Here is a 15076-nt window from a genome sequence, read left to right as displayed (position 1 = left end):
ATCTGACAAGGAGCGCTGTGCTCTCTGGTTCGTCTGATAACACTGGTTCTCTTACACGCCACATATTCTAGTCAGTGACTGAACTCTTTATTTGATCGACAACATACAAGGAGAGAATGACCCTAGGGGGCATTCCCATTTTGTCTTCGCCCCTGTCACCTCAGCGAAAGGTCAGCCAGGAGCTCATGACACAGAGCCAATGGTACAGAACGCTGTACCATATTCTCATACGCCAATTATACATGGCCAGCACACGGTACGACGAATCTGGTAACGTTTAGTACCTTGTAAAGGCAAGGTAAATGCTGACGTGTGAGCCACACAGACACACCTCTGTCAGCGGCAATCCATAGTTACACCATTACAGTGACAGTGACAAAAGGCAAAACGGGCTCCATGGTTGCCATGCTATGGCGTCTGCCAGGGCAATCCAGGGAAAAAGGGCGCGAAATGATTGTCTGCCGTTGCTTTCACGGAGGAAGGAATGAGTGACGACATTTACCCAGAATCACCCGCAACACTGTTTTTGCATCATCATGCCTTGGGATCTCAACCCAGAATTCCAATGGGCAGGGGCGACTGCGGGAACTGTGGGATAGCTACGGGATAGCTACCCACAGTGCAACGCTCCAGAAATCAACGCTAGCCTCGGTACATGTGCTTTGTGTAGCCACGTGCACTTGATTTTATACAATCTGTTTTACAAAACCGGTTTATGTAAAATTGGAATAATCCTGTAGTGTAGACGTACCCTGTGTTGTTTTTCTGAATAGTAGTTAATGCTTGATCCAGAGCTCCTTGAAGTCTGGGATAGTTTTTCCATTGACCTCAATGGACTTTGATCCAGACCCTGCATTTTTTACCTTATGCCATAACATTGCAATATTTAACAGTAAACCATAACCTAAAATAAGACCTGACTTTTCTGAGGGGAAAAAACTCTCAGATTTGAATGAGTAATTTATTTGAAACAATGCATGACCTTTTTAATGAAAAAAATCAACCAAACACTTCTATTTTTAGTTGTACTGGAATATTTTGATAAGGTGCCATTTATGATAACAGTTCATAGCAAGATAAGCACACCAAACATGGTTTGATGTCTGTTTCTCAAATGTTCCAAGCTGCTGTAAAATGTAAAATCAGCTTGGTGCACTGGACAATACCAGTCATGAGACTTGTGGGGTTTTTGAATCTCATGAAAATAAATTACTGTAGATACAAAGCCTTTTTTTATAAAATGCTAAGGACTGCTGTGCACAACAAAATGTTTGTAATCGGAGAGGAGTTTGTCCAGGTTTTTAGCAGTACAATGTACCAATTCATCCAACATATAGTAGCAGTGGTTAATTACCAGTTCTACACTGACTTCTGTATTTGTTTTCTGATCCAATGGCACGTACAAATACAGCTTGCTTAACTTTCCCGATGTATACTGCAAGCAACTCTGTTCTCAAATATATAGTCAACTACCGCCCTCAAATTCTGCTCTCTGATTTGAGTGGAAGTTGACTATGCAGATCTGAAAGCAGAGTGTGGCTTGTTGGGCCTGGTCTAGTGCTCAGTAAAGTCAGTGGGAATCTTTTCTTTGACTTCAGAGGACCATGGATCAAGCCCATGTGACTAAATGGAGAGAGTGGAAAATAACCCATATATTCTGCCCTTGACTGTAATGTCAGTAGACAATCTTTGGAAAGACTAAGGGGCAGCTTAAATTATTAAATTGGAATGTAAATCTACACAGCTGCAGAAGTACTCATCAATTAAAGATCTTTCTGAAAAGATGCTGATGGGCTCTTAAATGAAGTCTTACTACTATGGAGCCTCATTGGAATGTACAATACAGCATCTTGGACATTGGAGCAGGTGTCCCTCCTTATATTCTTCATCTAAAAGATGGGACTGTGGAACTTCAGAAGTAATCCATGCATTTATTTAATTTTCTGAATATGGCAGTGCCCCCATAGTAATGACCACCACTATTGAGGGGATCATTCATTCTGACACTTGATGGAGGAATTATGTTTTTAGTGTTTATTCATGTAGTGACCTGAGTTGTAGGATTTTGGTGCTTCTAGAAAAGTGAGAATTTATGGAGGCAAGGACTTTTTAAAATCTGTCTACAGTGAATCCTAGCAACCAACAATCTTGTGTCATGCTCCTGATCACAGGTTTCTGCCTTAAACTGAACTGTCAGCATGAAACACATTTTCCGTATCTGAACGGGAGCTAGAAGACTGCTCTGTGGTATGTTTTAAATAACTTTGGGTATTTCTATGGAAGAGAGAACCCACCAATGCAAAGGAAAATGTTGTAGATCTGTACCTACTCACATTTTGAACACACACTGTACACACATTCTGGTATCACTAGTTTTTTAAAAAGGATTTGACTTTCTCACCCAAAATACAGCTTACAAATACTTAATACATCTATCGTACAATCAAAAATCATATATGTGCGCAGCAAAGATAATACAGTTTGGCATTTAGGCAATTCATATAGTGACCTTTTTTCACTGAGGTGCTGCTATGCTTTAAAATAGTCAAAATACATTTTGATTTCCCTCCCCATGACATTATTGACATGAATTGTGACAGTATAGATCATTGTTGGTTCTATAGTTGTACCAAATCTCATACAAAGGAGGTCAAGTAAGGTGTCTATGAAAAGGTTGTAATGTGATGGTTATGATTTATGCTGTCTGTATGTGTGTATCTTTTTGTATTTGAAGTTATGAATATTGGGTATGTACTTGTATCTCAATGTGTTTGATTCTAAGCAACATCTGTGAAGTATTTGGCCAGCTTATTGAGAAGTGACTGTTCAGATTAAGTGTCCAATCAGGAAACACTTAACTGACAATGGACCTTGGGAGACTCCAATCCACATATGAGAAGTCTTCCCAGGAACGTTCAAGGTAGCATGTGAGCAATGGCTGCTCTACCTGTAAAGAACTGAATCATGCATGGACATGTGACTTGCCCATGTGACTTCAAACTTCGTCTTGCTGCTGTGATTTTCCACAGTAAGAACAAAGGCATGTCTATCCACATGGCAGAGGATATAAAAAGCCCTGGAAACGCCTCCATTTTGTCTTCAATCCTCCTCCTTACACCTGGAAGAACTTTACTACAAACTGAAGCTCTGAACAATGAACTGAATGGCCTATCCAAGCTGTGGATATATTCCAGAGACTTAATTTAAGCCAGCATTTTATTCCATCACTGCTACAAACCTGAACCAAGAACTTTGCCATTACTGTATGTAACTGATTCCTTCAACCAATTTTAGCTCTCATCTATATTTCTTTTTATGAATAAACCTTTAGATTTTAGATTCTAAAGGATTGGCGACAGCATGATTTCTGGGTGAGATCTGACTTGTATATTGACCTGGGTCTGGGGCTTGGCCCTTTGGGATCGGAAGAACCTTTTTTCTTTTACTGGGGTATTCATCCCCATAAGGAGTGGCATTGGTGGTGATACTGGGGAACTGAAGTATCTGAGGGAATTGCTTGTATGGCTTCTGGTTAGCCAGTGGGGTGAAACCGAAGTCCTCTCTGGCTGGTTTGGTGTGCCTTGGTATTGAAGGAACCTCAGCATTGGGCTGTGACTGCCCTGCTCTAAGCAATTTGTCCTGAACTGATACTCTCAGTAGTGTCCTGCCAGAGGCCACATTGTTACACTCCCCACAGCATATTGGTTTGATTACATCAAAACCAATATTCTGCCATGTCTTGCATTTCTTCCGCCACTGCACAGTTACCTTGACATGAAAACAAAAGAAGAAGATCACACTGTCAATAGAAACTAAATGTAGCTGTAACAACACAAGTTTAGTGGCTTTAATTTATCCTAAACCACAGAGGGATAATGGGGGAATAGAGAGATGAGAACTTCATACCTTTTTCTTAGTTTTTTTGTAGTTTACTGTGTATGTTCTTAAATAATAAAAAGCCGAATGGATCTAACAGCATTCTTTTGTGAATCCTGGGGTAGGAGAAGTTACTCAAATGTTACTCTAGCATATGACAGGGCTTCCATGCTTTATATGCTAGATTACACTGCTTTACTATAATCATATAATCACTACTCTGGAGGACCTTGGACAAGTCATTTTACCTCTTTATCTATCTACAAAATTGATATAATAAGGCTTGCCGCCTTCTCAGCTGTTGTGAGGATTTAAAAAACTAGTATTTGTAAAGTTTTTTTGAGCTCCTTGGGTGAAAGATATGGTGGAAATGCCAAATATTAATAGTTAGGGCTGGTTGAAAAAAATAGAATTTCCATGTTGTGGGAGATTCTGAGATTTTGAAAGTTCATTTTGTCAGGAGAAGTAGAAATCTTGGAATTTTTTACGAGATTAAACATTCTGAAATTTTATTATCTTATCAAAACAATTTAGGTGAAGGTCAAATCTCTTTATTTTGAATTTATAATTTTGACATTTTATATTATACGTCAGATATTGTTTCACTAGGCGTATCTACCACAAGTGGCTTTACTAACATCAGTAGAACTTATATTCCAACACATCCCTTCTTCAAAGGTGGAGCAATCAGCTGCTCAACAGTATCATCAAAAGCTGCCACCAGTGAGCAATTCTATCTGCTGGGAGACTTCAATACTAGTAAAAACAATGTGGAGCCTGGTGGCACCTTAAAGACTAACAGATTTATTTGGGCATAAGCTTTTGTGGGTAAAAGACCTCAACACTAGTGTTGGCTCAACTCACTAGATGTGGCTACTATGCACTGGCCACCGTAGAGTAGGAAAAATGAATGACAGTGGGCAAAGATTACTGGAAATCTACACCCATCGAAGATTATGTATTACCAACAGCTACTTCCAATATGGTCACCGCCAGAAGGTCTCATCCAGATCTTGGGTGTCTCCACACTGGCACCAACTGGATTTAATTGTCACCCACAGGAAACACCTAGAGGAAGTTTTGCATAGTGCAGACTGACACACAGACTGCGTGCTTCAAAATAAAAAGGTGTTGAACATGCATTAACATCAATAATACAAAAGATCAAGGATGGTATCTCCAACTTTCACTGTGAAACTCAAGAAAACTATGCCAAAAATTGCACCTTCTTTGAATGCTGATGCAGCATGGAATGAACACACCGCGCGCACGCACACACACACTCCATTTAGCTGCAACCTTAGCCTTTGGTAAAAGATTATACAAGAGAGACTTGTTTTTAGCATACTCTGAAGAAATGCTTCCAGTTATTGTAGCAAAATGCAGAACATAGGTTCATGTTGTGGTGAAGATTTCTCCTAAGACATGTGCTAATCTAAGAACAGCCAAGAGAGTATTGTGCTCAGTTTTTCTAGCTTGATCTGTGCAAGAAGATACAAATATCCTTTGAGAATGGAAATGCAAAAGGTATGTGTGATGGAATCAAAAAAGGTATAGGTCCTTCAGCCAAGAAGACAGCTCTACTCAAATCTCTTAGTGGAGAAGACCTTGTCAGAAGCAGTGTTCCATCCAGTGTTGCATCTTTCACAAACTCTTCAAGTGAAATTCCTTCATGTGTTTCTGAAGCAACACTAAATGTTGTCTCCAGACCACTGAAGAGATAAAACCATCTATAAATGAATTTGAAAAGGCAATCACCTTTCTAACACCAGGAAAAGCTGCAGGAAAGATGGAATTCCAGCTGAAGTATGGACACAGGGAGAACAGGTTGTGCTTAAACATCTGCACAATGTTTTGCTTGCTTGTTGGAGGAAAGGAGTGATACTGTAAGACTTTAAGGATGCTGCCAACATAACACTGTGTGTGTTTAAAAAAATATGGGGTGGGGCGACTGCAACTACTACAGAGGAATTTCTTTTTGATGATGTTGATAAGGCATTTGCATGGGTTACTTTAAAAAATTGCAAGTTATTGATGAACATGTATATCCAGAGCCAGTGTGGTCTCTTTTAGACTAGCAGCCGTGTTAGTCTGTATCCGCAAAAAGAACAGGAGTACTTGTGGCACCTTAGTGACTAACCAATTTATTTGAGAATAAGCTTTTGTGGGCTACAGCCCACTTCATTGGATGCATGCAGTGGAAAATACAGTCGGAAGATATACACACAGAGAACATGAAACAATGGGTGTTACCATACACACTCTAATGACAGTGATCAGTTAAGGTGAGCTATTACCAGCAAGAGTGGGACTTTTTGTAGTGGTAACAGTATGGTTTCTGTTCTTGTAGATCTACTATTAACATGGCCTTTGCATTAAGGGCAACCGCAAGAATAGTGTTAAGAACAAAGAAAACGTGGCTATGTGGCCATCATAGATCTTACGAAGGCTTTTGACCTGGTCAGCAGAAAGGGCCTTTTTCCAATTACTGGAGAGAATTGGTTGCCTTCAGTCTGATTCAATCCTTCCATGATGGCATAAAGGCTACAGTCCAGTAGAATGATCAGTTTGACAGGTTTGATATCCACAGTGGTGTCGAATAGGGATCTGTTTTGGCACCAACACTCTTTGGTATATTCTTCTTCTTTCTATTGTTTCATCACGCTTTCTCATCTAATATTGAAGGTGTAAATCTTTGTACAAGATCAGATGGAAAATTCTTCAGTGTTGCAAGTATAAGCGCAAAAATCAAAGTCATATACCTCCTAAGAGAACTTCTTTGCAAAAAGTGAAGCGGAGCTTCAGCAATTTTGCAATACTTTTATGCTAGTTGTGATAAATTTGGACTAGCCATCACACTAATGATTATAGCAGGAAGTATGTTTGACTGCACCAGAAGTTTAAATAGCTAATACCACCACTTATATATAGATTCTGCTATGTAGGATTAACTGTATCTAGGGCCTACCAAATTCATGGCCATAAAAAACACAGACCGTGAAATCTGGTCTTTTGTGTGCTTTCCCCCCATACCATTTCAGATTTCACAGGGCAAACCAGCGTTTCTCAAACTGGGGGTCCTGACCCAAAAGGGAGTTGCAGGGGGGCTTGCAGTATTGCCACCCTTATTTCTGCACTGCCTTCAGAGCTGGGTGGACAGAACGTGGGAAATGTGGCAAATCTGTGAATGCTCCAAGTCATGAGGCTGAGCTGGGCTCAGATTCAAGGGTGTTTGCAAGACTGACTTAAACTTTCAGCACTGACACTATAAGTTGGAAAGATGCAGCTAGCCACAGACCACACTGGAGGGCTGTGCTGCACCAGGGAATCAAAAAGGCTGAAGAGAGGTTATTGTTGTGCTTTCCTCTCTCTCAGGCTTCAAGCCCTAATAATGTGCTGGCTTCGGCTTCTAGCCTTATGCCTGCACTATTTGTGGCAAGGACTTTTGCTGAAGAATTGGACTTCTTAGCCACTCATAATGAAGCAGCATGACACAATAACTGAACTGCTTTGGTGCTTACATCATCTTTCAAGATGCACAATTGCCACAATTATTCTATGTATATCAATAAGGTAGAAAGGAAACATTCTGAATTTCCCTCAAAAACTTAGCAAAATGTTTTGATTTTTATCAAATCAGCATTTTCCAATGAGAGAAATGTTCCATCAGAATTTTTTCAACCATCTCTAATATTAGCAAGTGTGTCATGGATAAGGCTACGACTTGGTCATGGGTATTTTTTGTAAAAGTCATGGATAGGTCACAGGCAATAAACTACCCCAACTAGATTTTAGGTGATGGGGGATGGGAGGGCGGCCCAAGGCCCCGCCACCACTGCTCCTGGGGGAAAGGAGGGTGGCCTGGGATCCTGCTGATGCTGCTCCTCTAGATGGCTGCCCTGGTGGCCCTTGGGGTCAACCACACTAACCCTGCAGCTTTGGAAGTCCCAAAGGTCCTGGAAAGTCATAGAATCTGTGACTTCTGAGACCTCTGTGAAAGACTCGTAGCCTTAGTCATTGACCTAAGTGGAAGTGTGAAAACAATTTCCAAAAATATGTATGCAAACTGTAGGTTTTTGTTTTTTTAAAAAAAGGATATTTTTTTAAGGACTAGGTGGCATAAGAGGGTAAGCAGTTTCATCTCTGTGAAGAGTAAATTTTGTACTGGTGAGTTGTTTTAACAGTTGTGGCAGATGACTGAAATCTCTTGTAGTTAACCTTTGATTTGTTTCCCTCTTCAGCTTTATTAAATTTGTTTTTAGTTTGAAGATCAATTCATATGATTAGAAGTTGCATGTTCTATGTGACAAGTGAAAATGAATCTGCTGATTTCAACCTACTCGTTTGTGGATGTTTGCCCACATCATGTCAGAAGTCTCCAAATATGTTAAGGGCTGTTTATAAAGAGGACAATAATCAATTGTTTTCCATGTCCACTGAAGGCAGGACAAGAATTAATGGGCTTAATCTACAGCCAGAAAGATTTAGGTTACATATTAGGAAAAAACTTAAGGATAGTTAGGTCAATAGAGGGTTTTAAGATAGCTTTGACAAACACCTGTGAGGGATGGTGTAGACTTAGTTAGTGCTGCCTCATCACCAGGATGACTGACTGGATGCCTTCTAAAGGCCTCTTCCAGACCTATGTTTTTATGATTCCATAAAACTCCCAATAACTGGGCACAATTGACAGCATTTGCTAAGAGGTCTAGGAATGGAATAGCTCAGATGCTGAGGTGCTAGCAGAGCTGTGTGAAAGATTCCTTCAGAATTGGACCTGGCAAAAGCTAAATGCCAGTTATCTCTTACTTTGAAGGCCGTTAAATTAAATACCTGTTTTAAGGAAGCAAAGTATCAGAATAAAATATTTTTATAAGGTGTAGCAAGAGAGACAATTATCAGCCAATCTAGCCCACAGGAGTAGTGTAGTGCATGCCAAATAGTCCTTTCTAAAGTAAATTACTAAAAACATGGATGACTTAAAAAGGTTACATGGATGACTTAAAAATGTAAATGCAGCTGATTTAGTCCCCTTTCTATTGTGAAATGATTAAAATTGGCCACCAGAATACAGTGGAAGACTTTGGACATTACAGCCTCCTTTTTCATAGCAAACTGCAAAACAATATTCTTGGAATATTTCAGTGAATATTTTAAATCACTTGAACTGGCTGTCATTTCCTCAGCTTTTAAGGCAAGAGTAGCAGAAAATTGTTTAACTAGGCAATGTAACACAACTTTGCAACTTCTAATTCTATGAACACACATGCCTTCCAACTGAAAGTACAATTTAATTAAACAGAAGGATCTGATTTCACTAATCAAGGCAAAAATCAAATTGCTCACTTGACTTTGCTCCTTAAACAATGCGTAAGACAAATGGATGAAGAATGCAACCTACAGTTAAGGTCAGGGATCTTAGCCTCTCTTAGTGTAAGTGTTCGGGGATTGAATAATGAACAGTTGCTAAATTATACCACCCAACATCTGCTTATTAGAATGTGAGGGTGAGGCTGGGATGATATTGAAAAAACCTCCACCAAGAGTGACCAGCTGCCCTTTTGGAGATGGGCATTAAACATGCTAGTTTCTTAATTGCATGGATGCAAAAATCTTTGGGCCCAAACTGGCCCCATTGCAGTTCAGACTAGCCTAAGAACCATAGGCCGTGACTCCGTGGGTGTTCTGGGGCTGGAGCACCGCTGGAAAAAAAAGTGGTTGCTCAGCCTGAGGCAGGCTTTGGATATGTAAATATTGGTTGTAGATGAGCCTTTAAAAATTAACAGGTGTTAGGCTTGTTTCTGTAGTCCTTCATAACCAGATTCTGTGGATATATAGCTGGGAGGAAGGTATGAGGGATTATTCTCTCCCTGCACTCTGCAAAGCCTGGGCAAGGACAAAGTAGAATTTTATTCTTCCTCTCCCTGCACACTGCTTCCACTCCCTGGGCTAATTTTGTTCCCATCCCTCATTACTCCCTCAGGGACACATCACAACCCAGACAGGGAAAGGAGGATGAGGATAATGTTGGGCCATTGCCTCTGTCCAGGAGTTGAGGTGCTGGTCCACCTGGTTCTTGATCTTAGTTTTAAAATTATTGAAACAATAGCTGCTACCTATTCAAAGTGTCTTCCATTTGTTGTAATCAAACCGTTCAAGACTTACACTTTGAATAAGAAAAGAAGATAGGGCCCACAGTACTAATCAGAGTAGAAGCTATGCTATGGCATTTTAAAAATAAAATATTAAATTTAAAATCTAAAATGTAAAAAAATCTTAGTTATATTAAAATGTAAAAATGTCAACTGAAAAGATTTCGTTTTGGGAGGGGAAAGTCTCTTTGAAATTTTCAGAATAAAAAAGAATAAAAAATGTTTCAAATGTAACTTTTTTGGGATTCCCATTCTCTGGGAAACTCCTTTTTTTTTTTTTTTGTTCCATTTTTTTTAAAATAGAATTTCCTGTGCAATAACAGGTTTACTTGAACAAACTTGTTATAGCTTCCTAGGGGCTTCTCTCTGGCATGGATCACTGTGCTGTTCCCATCCCACCCTCTTCTGTCATCAGACCTGCATGAACCACGCACTGTTCTGGGAAGCATGTAGCACAGAGCTGGATATGCCAGCTTTATGTCACCCAGAGATTCCCCTGTATCAGAAGCTTCCCCCTCTCCCTCTTTGGAACAGCTTTCTAGCTGCTTTGTGCTGAGCGCAGTGCTGCTGAAACATTGGAGGGCTGGGGGGAAGAGAGACAAGGGTCTCACCCCCAGTGTATCAGATATTTTTGGAAATGTGATACTGAAAGAGGGAATAATGTATTCCTTTTTATAAAAAAAATTCTGAAATTTTTGAACCAAGTCTACTATACAGGACCAGACGTACTATAGTTCAGACTGCTGTTTGTCTCACAAAAGGAGCCAAAATGGCCTTCTCTATTCGGCATAACTTTTTCATTCCTGAAATATAGCCACACCATAGCAAAACAATTGTCTATAAGCAATATCCCCTCTTACTAGTTAGTGTTTATTTCTGTCACAATGTGACAAAACTTACAGCAACTTCTTATCCACAATTGAAGTTACTCTGGTTTTATATTGATATAATTCTGGTGAAATAAGTGGAGTGTGAAAGTGAAAAAACTCAGAGGTGGATCAGGGCTGCAGTATTTTGATGTAACCTAATAAAGTACAAGCAAATATATTCCATCAGATACAGAACTTCTGCTATTAAGAAGAGCTGCAGGAAATAGTGCAATAGAATTGTTACTGTATATCTAGACTGTAAAGAGAACACTCAAAACTTCTGCCTGTGAGGCTTGGACATGCCATCAAGCAGAGAGGTAAGGGTCCCTCTCTATTTACCAGGGGTGGCCAAACTTACTGGCCCTCCGAGCAACATACAACAATTTTCAGAGGTTCAAGAGCTGGGGCACACCTGCCAGGAGCCGGGGCTTGGGACTTCAGCCCCACTCCAGCTGAAACTCTGAACCTGGCATGTGCGCCTTGCATGGATGAAGCCCCGAGACCCTTCTTCTCGCTGGGCAGAAGTCCCTACCTCACCACCCCGCTGCAAGGCAGAAGTACCGAGCTCTCCCTTCCCCACCGCCCAGTCTGGTAGGTGGAGGATGGGGGGGTGCAAAGGAGGCTCCATAATCTGCACTTTAATGGTAAAAGAGCTGCATGTGGCTTGCAAGCCACAATTTGGCCACCCTGCTATATACATGCAAGGAGACCATATCTGGAATTATGAGTTAAGTTCTGGGAGTTTCAGTAACGCAAAGATACTCTGACCGAGTGGAAGAATACAGAGAAGAGCAACAAAATAATTAAGGGTCTGGCGGGATTAACTGAAGATGTAAAATCAAGACAATAGAGAGCAAAACTGTGATCACATGCCCAGTCCTTACTCCTATGCAGCAATGGAGGCATGAGTAAGGATTTGTAGGGTTGGGCCCTTGATATATACAGTACAGCTATGTGATGAATAGGAGAGGATGGGGGAATAAGATAAACATCTTCAAATATTTGAAGAGTTTAAATGCCAAGGCTGGAGTTTAAATGATAGAAAATTGTACCAATGGGATCCAATTAGAAAGACTGTTTGTTCTGAGTATCTGGATACATTTCCTGGCAATTAGACTGTGGAAAGGTGTCGCAAGGGATGTGGCTGAATATGTAAATGTTCCTGATTTGATAGCTGAGTGCAAAATGTTATGTATGCACATGAGCCTGTTAGAGTGATCAGAGAAAGCTGTAGCACTGAAATATTTTATCACATCTCTTTTGTCTATCATAAATAGCTCCTTGCAGAATGGAAGCCTTGCTGACATTCATGACTGAATGATTTGAGCATAGTGTATGTTTTGCAGTTGTTAAAAGTACTGGCGACTTGATCTTATGGCATGGTCTAACTCAGGGGGTCATGAGCTGTCAGCCTGCCCCCAAACCCTGCTTTGCCTCCAGCATTTATAATGGTGTTAAATATATAAAAAAATGTTTTTAATGTATAAGGGAGGATCGCACTCCGAGGCTTGCTGTGTGAAAGGGGTCACCGGTACAAAAGTCTGAGAACCCCTGGGTTAGATCACAGCAATATGTGACTCGCTGCTGCTCAGACAGAAAGTTTGTAGCTTTTTTCCAAGGGCTATGGGTGATAGAGTGAGAATCCAGGTATTCACTTTGGGCAAATGAAAAATAGGAGTTGTGGTCTCTATGGGATATTTTTCCAGTGCTTAACTACAAAGAGAATGTTTGAGCAGTACTAATACAAACAGCACTCTATTACCATATCACCTGATGTGGGAAACGATTCACTAAGATTTTTTGAGAAATCATCCTTGCACATTGTGCACATACTGTGTCCCTGGTGCTTCTAGCCTTTAAACTAGTCAAATTAGTTATTTAAGTGTTTTCCCATCAGAAGTAGTGATCTTTCAGGTAGATTCCTTTTTAAATGTACCCAACCCTATTAACGATCTAGATCTGAGCACTAGGCTGAGTGCCAGGAACTCCTGTGTGCTAAACCTCATTCTGACTGCCTTGCCTTGGGCAAATCACTTCACTGCCTCAGTTTTCCCATCTATGAAATGGGGAATTGCATTCATCATAGGCCAGTTGAGAGGATTAATTAATGTTTTTAAAGCACTCTGAGTAAGCCTTTATCCTTCTTATATATGGTAATTTAATCTGTTTATTTTCATACCCCTTCCCATTGTTCTTAAGATCCTATTGCAGTGAGTTGTCTCAGACTATGCGATATAACAAACAATTAAAAAATATCAATGGCCAGTTCAAAACAAACTTTCCAGACAGAATATGCTACTCTTATTTGAGTAATACCTTGATCTGCAAATAGTCCCATTAAAATGAATGCTAAACCAGGAAGTCTCCCTTTAGAAATATGATTTTATACAGGTAGAAATATTCTATTCTAAATGTCATTAAGAAAAAAATATGCTGTAGAAATTCAAACGTTACAATAAACACTTCAGGTAGGTTTAACTTACAAGTCCTTGCATGGAATAAAGCAAGAACTACAAGATTTTGTGGTCTTGACAACTTTCACAATAGTATTCTCACAATATTTGATGTTACTCTTGAATTCCCGGATCCAGGAGTCTTGGGATTGCATTTAAAATCTCAGTGTTTTATTTTTTAAAAAAGCAAGTTTCTAGCCTTTATTGTTAGATATGTAAGCAGAGTCAGGATGAGCTCTACCCTGACATCTGGTGGTGAATTATGGCGAGTGTGGAAAAGAATTTCAGGGGCTGATCTTGTTTGCATAGGCACACCCACTCCGCCTAGCACGAGTCCACGGCAGCCCAAAATGGTCACTTTGACAGCTGTGGGATCCCCAATTTCTCTGTTATTGGGGCAGGAGGAATAAAGTGGTGTTACCCTAATAATGTGAATGAAGGACTATGAAACTGTTTTATGACAGAGGGTCTCACCATCAGCTAAGTAGCACTTGCTAGACAAGGGACATGGGCTCCCAAACCCAGTGAATTGAGAGGGGTTGGGGACTGGTATGTGTATCTGAGGGTATGGGCCCCTTTTGAGGGTATGGGCCCCTTTTGAGGGTCTGGAACACAATTGCACTTCCTCCTCTCTCCACTGTTGAATAGCAGAGCTAATTTTGATACTACTAAGAGTCTAGCTAGAGGCTGCTGAGCTGCATTCACTTTGGGCCAATGATATACCAGCACTGGGGCTACCTTACTACATGCTGAAATCACTAAAAGAGCTAAACTTACTGAGCTGAGTGCTGTGTTAACTAGTGGGGGAGCCTGAAGCTATATTGCTAAGCAGCTGACAGAGTGGAGCAGTTTGCGGGATGGTTGACGCAACCCATGGAACAGTGAGTGGAGCGGAGCTGAGCAGTTTGCAGGATGGTTGGAGTGGCTCATGGAACAGTGGGCGGAGCGGAGAAGTTTGCAGGATGGTTGGTGCGGCCCACGAAACAGTGAGCAAGAGGAGCAGTTTGTGGGGATGGCTGGAGTGGCTCATGGGTCAGCTGTAGGAGTGGAGCGGCTGGTGGAGTGGAGCTGTTCATGGTGAAGGCTGCAGCAGAACTCCACAGAGAGGCAGGGCAGTCAGCCCCGGCCCAAGTAAAGTGCCCCCTCCATTTCCACCCAGGCTAGGGGGTAAAACTCTGCAGATAAACTTTTGAACTCTGGGGCAGCACTGACGAGGGATGGAGATTTTTGGGTTGTTGGATTTTGGGGTGATTGGTCTTAAGACCCTAAGTGGAAAAGGACATTACCAAAACTTACTTGGTGGGTCTTTTACTCATGGTTTATATTATGAATCCTGTTTGTGATGTTTCCCCAATATGATGCCACATTGTTTCCCTTCTTTATTAAAAGGATTTTGCTACACTCAGACTCTGTGCTTGTGAGAGGGGAAGTATTGCCTCCTAGAGGCACCTGGGGGGTGGTATGTAATTGTCCTAGGTCACTGGGTGGGGGTTCTAGCCGGTTTTGCATTGCGTTATTGAAACAGAACCCCTGTATACTGAACCCGACCCTTGTGGCTGCCAACTCAGAGGGGCAGAAGGGTTACAGATAAAAGCTAGAAAATGTGACCAAGTGCACTCTAAAGGTTCAAAAACCAGAGGGCAGATATGAACCCCATGCATAGTCTCTTAAAAAACACTCATGAATTTTAAGCCAAAGTTTTTGGGGCTGACCTAACTCATAGACT

This window comes from Chelonoidis abingdonii, chromosome 3 (assembly GCF_003597395.2).
Source record: "Chelonoidis abingdonii isolate Lonesome George chromosome 3, CheloAbing_2.0, whole genome shotgun sequence".
Lineage (NCBI taxonomy): Eukaryota > Metazoa > Chordata > Testudines > Testudinidae > Chelonoidis > Chelonoidis abingdonii.
Note: the sequence above shows the minus strand (reverse complement) of the source record.